Raw genomic sequence first — 5,304 nt, 5'->3', positions numbered from 1 at the left:
AAAGAAAGAAAGAAAGAAAGAAAGAAAGAAAGAAAGAAAGAAAGAAAAGACATCCAAATTGTTAAGTAAAACTTTCACTATTTCCAGATGACTCTATATGGAAAGCCCAAAGACTCTACCAAAAAACTACTAGAACTGCTAAAAAGATTCAGTAAAGTCACAAGATAAAAAAATCAACATACAAAAAAGTCTGTTGCATTTCTATACACTAATAATGAAGTAGCAGAAAGAGAAATTAAGAAAATAATCCCATTCACAACTGCACCAAAATTAATAAAAATACCTAAAAATAAACTTAACCAAGGAGGTGAAAGACCTGTACTCTGAAAAATATAAAACATTGATAAAATAAATAACACAAAGAAATGCAAAGACATTCCATGCTCATGGATTAGAAGAACAAATATTGTTAAGATGTCCATACTACCCAAAGCAATCCCTGTCAAAATACCAATAGCATTTTCCCCAGAACCAGAATAAATAATCCTAAAATTTGTATGAAACCACAAAAGACCCTGAATAGCCAAAGCAATCTTGAAAAAGAAAAACAAAACTGGAGGTATCACAAGTCCAGATTTCAAGTTACATTACAAAGCTGTAGTAATCAAAACAGTATGGTAGTGGCTCAAAAACAGACATACAGATCAACAGAGCAGAATGGAAAACCCAGAAATAAACCCACAATTATATGGTCAATTAATCTTTGACAAAGGAGGAAAGAATATCCAATGGGAAAAAAGACAGTCTCTTCAACAAATGGTATTGGGGAAACTGGACAGCTACTTGCAAAACAATGAAACTGGACCATTCTCTGTCACCATACACAAAAATAAACTCAAAATGGTTAAAAACCTAAGTGTAAGACCTGAAACCATAAAAATCCTAGAAGAGAGCACAGGCAGTAATGTCTCTGACATCAGCCATAGCAACATTCTTCTAGATATGATTCCTGAGGCAAGGGAAATAACAGCAAAAATAAACTATTGAGACTACATCAAAATAAAAAGCTTCTTTTCTGCACAGTGAAGGAAACAATCATCAAAACTAACAGGTAACCTACAGAATGGGAAAAGATATTATCAAATGATATATTTGATAAAAGGTTAGTATCCAAAATATGCAAAAAACTGATACAACCCAATACCCAAAAACCAAATCAATTAAAAATACGCAGAAGACATGAACAGACATTTCCCCAAAGAAAACATACAGATAACCAACAGAGACATGGAAAGGTGCTCAACATCACTTATCATCAGGGAAATGCAAATCAAAATTATAATGAGATACCGCCTCCCACCTGTCAGAATGGCTAAAATCACAAACACAAGAAACAATAAGTGTTGGCAAGGATGTGGAGAAAAAGGAAACTTTGTGTACTATTGGTGGGAATGCAAACTGGCACAACCACTCTGGAAAACAGTACGGAGGTTCCTCAAAAAGTTAAAAATAAAACTACCTATATCCAGTAATTATACTACTGGGTATTTACGCAAAAACACAAAAACCCTTATGTCCATTACAGCATCGTTTACAATAACCAAATTACTGAAGCGGCCCAAGTGTAACTGATAGATGAATGGATAACAAAGAAGTGGCATAGACATATACAATGGAATATCATTCAGCCATAAAAAAAAAACAGTGAAATTTGTCATTAGGGAGTGTAGTTCTAAGTGAAGTAAGTCAATCACAGAAAGACAAATACCATATAATTTCACTCATATGTGGAAACTAAGAAACAAAACAAATGAGCAAAGGCAAAAAAAAAAAAAAAGAGAGAGAGAGAGAGTGAGAAAGACAGAGTCAAACCAAACTCTTAACTATAGAGAACAAACTGATGGTCACCAGAGGGGTGGTGGGTGGGAAGATGGGTGAAATAGGTGATGGGGATTAAAGAGTGCACTTATCATGATGAGCACTCATTTTATACATGAGTAATGTATAAAATTGTTGAATCACTATATTATACACCTGAAACTAATATAATGTACATTATACAGGAATTTTAAAAACTTAATTATTAATACTTAATAATTAATTAAAAACAATTAAATTTTTAAAACCTAATTAAAAAAAGATTTATTTCAGGTACATAACATTAATACCAAACTGTAGTATCATTCTATTTGTCTACTCGGTATATGGATTTAAAAATAGATGACTCATTAAATAAATATATTCTTATATAATAATATATGCAATATGACTTTAATCATGGAACATTTATTTCCATTTTTGTACTTAAAACAACATTCAATTCTTTATTTAAAAAACTTTATTTACTATGATTATAAGTTTTTGTTTGTTTTTTTGTGGGGTATTTTTTGTGTTTTGTTTTGTTTTGCTTCTCTGCGGGTTTTTTGCTTTATAATATGGTTTGGTAAATTAACCCAATTCCTTGAAACTCATTTTATGCAAACAATGAAACCTGTCATTCTTGTTATGAGGTAAACTTAGGTTAATATTCAAGAAAATGCTATATAACACCCTTAATAAGTGAAAGATACAGACATTTGATATTTCATTGCTAGAGTTTTAGTAATAAAAATAATACATTTTAAATATTTAATTAAGTTGAAATTTGTGCACTTGTGTTTTTTAACAGACATTTAACTGGAATGTGAAAAGTGCTATGCTAAGCATAGAAGATTCAAGGCCACAATGTCCCTACTCACAAGACATCTCCAATTTACTGAATGAATACTATTTTTCTACTTTGTTCTGCCTTTTGAAAAGTACTCTATTACATTTCTAGAATGAAAACATATTGGGCACTCAGTGAAACAGAGTTCATTATGGCTGTTTTGAGCACATCTCGCAGCAAGACCATTAAAATCATTTATAGCCACTGAATCAAACTGTGGTAATCAGTCTGCATGCAATTGTCTATTGTATGTTATTTATGAATTCTTCTGTTAAGAAATGTGCATTTCTGAGTTGTTTTACTAAAAGTTCTGTCTGGGATAGAGTGCTATATATTAAGTGGACATAGCCTGTATTATCACCAAATGAACAATTGTAGTTCTAATTATCAGCCTATTTACTGAATAAATGTTATGCTGAAAAAGGGGAAGTGATATAACTAGTTTTACCCATTACGTACTACACAACATAAAGAAATGAATGACTCATTGCTATTATATGATGCCCTGTGGAAAGTGGAATTGTCTGGTATTATTTTTTAGATAGATGGGTATTATATTTGTCTTGAAATTTTTATATTAAAAAATTATAATTACATCTACTCAAACTATTCATCACACCAGAAAATCATTATTACTAGCATATTTTTGGAATAAAACATTAGATTCCTCTTAATATAAAATGTTTTTGTATTTAAAAATGTTTTTTAGTATTAGATTTATAAAACATTTATCATTATAAATACAATATGACCTTTTTAAAAATTGTATTTATTTATAGGACAGAGATAGAGCATAAGCAGGGGGATTGGGAGAGGGAGAAGCAGGCTCCCCACTGAACAGAGACCCTGATGTGGGGCTCAATCTCAGGACCCTGGGATCATGACCTGAGCCAAAGGCAGACACAACCAGCTGAGCTACTCAGGCACCACTGATATGACTTTTAAAATACACTATTTTCCTTTTTTTGTAGTTCAAAAATTTTCTGTGCAAATATTCAAACTTTAAAAATTTACCTAAGAGACATTCCAGGCTAGATAGTTCTTTTTTGTAGAGGATCGTAGGATACATTTAGCATAGTCCTGGCTCTTACCAATTAGATGCCAATTACACTGCCCCCTTTAGTGTGACATCCACAACTGTCTCTAGATATTGTCAAATATCCCTGGGGGTGGAGGTTAAGGTGCAAAATCACCCCTTGTTGAAAACAACTGAGTTGGGTCATACACAGAATCTTCCTTCTTCAATGTCCATAGAACTTTTCTCAGTAACTTTATTAAGGTATTGCACATTTGCATAAGTGGTGGAAGATATTGGAGTTTTAACAGGCAAAATTGGAGAGGCCTTGCAGAACATCCCATGCACCCATTGAGACCCCATAAAGACTATATATTATAAGACTACACTTGCCCTAAAGTAATGATTATGCTACACTTGCCTTAGCAAGCCTAAACTCAAGTCTCAAGATGATAAACCAAGCTGCCAATGAATTAACTAACTGCTACAAAAAATTCAACATTTTTAAAAGAAGACATCCAAAGCCAGACACATAACATCCACAACATAAGGCTTATAATGAAAATTAGTAGACATATAAATAAATAGGAGAATGAAAACGTAACTAGGAAATAAAGAGTTTGTAAAAAGAGACTGGAGAGGGCACAGGTGTCAGAATTATCAAACAAAGATTTAAAAGAGCTACTCTAATTGTGTTCAAAAATTTAAAATAAAAAGCGTAATGAATGAAGAAATGGTGAATCTCAGTAGACTAAAGAAAATCGTTAAAGAGAACAAACTGGGAATTCAAGAACCGAATATTACAATGTATGAATTAAAGATCTACTGAATGGGCTCACTCTTACACTGGACACCACAGAACAGAGGGGATGGGAAAACGGACTGAAAAAACAGTTTCAGTAGGTAGTGAGATAACACCATGGGGTCTAACATATGTGTACGACAGTCTTAGAATAAGGTAAGAGAAAGAAAGGGGAGTGTAGGGGCAGAAAAAAATAGTTTGAATAAAGAATGATTAAAATTTCCCAACTTTGTCAAAAATATCAAGCTACAAATAAAAGATCTTCTGTAAAATACAATGCATTAAGTAGCCAAACACTCAAATAACTGAAAACCATAAATAAAAATAATTATTGAGTATATCAGAAAGAAATGATGCATTATATTCATTATATTCAGGAATGATTGTAAGATTGATGGTAAGAATGATATCTGGCTTCTCATCAGATAAAATGGAGGTGAAAGAAATTAAATTAGTTGCTATCTGGGCAAGAGTGGGGCACTAACTGAAAAGGGGACCCAGGGTACATTCTGGGGAGATAAAAATATTATAATCTTTAATTACACTGGTAGGTTTGTCAAAACTCATTGACTCGTAGACATCAAATCTATGCATTTTACTGGAAATAAATTCTACTTCAAAAATTATTAAAATGATAAAAATTATATAGATATATGGGAGTCACAGAAATATTAAGAATAGGGAATTGCCAAGTTTGAATTACTTTTAGGCACTGTTTGAAAATTAATTCCATATTGATCCATGTAGAAAGAGGAGAATTTTTAAATTTCAAAGAAATGTAGAAGCTTATTTTAATGAATGGAATTTAGGAATGGTTTCTCAAGGAAAAACAAAAGAACA

This window comes from Callorhinus ursinus, unplaced genomic scaffold (assembly GCF_003265705.2).
Source record: "Callorhinus ursinus isolate GAN/ISIS: 27379988/994484 unplaced genomic scaffold, GSC_fseal_2.0 scaffold7, whole genome shotgun sequence".
Classification (NCBI taxonomy): Eukaryota; Metazoa; Chordata; class Mammalia; order Carnivora; family Otariidae; genus Callorhinus; species Callorhinus ursinus.
This window is presented reverse-complemented; position numbering follows the sequence as displayed.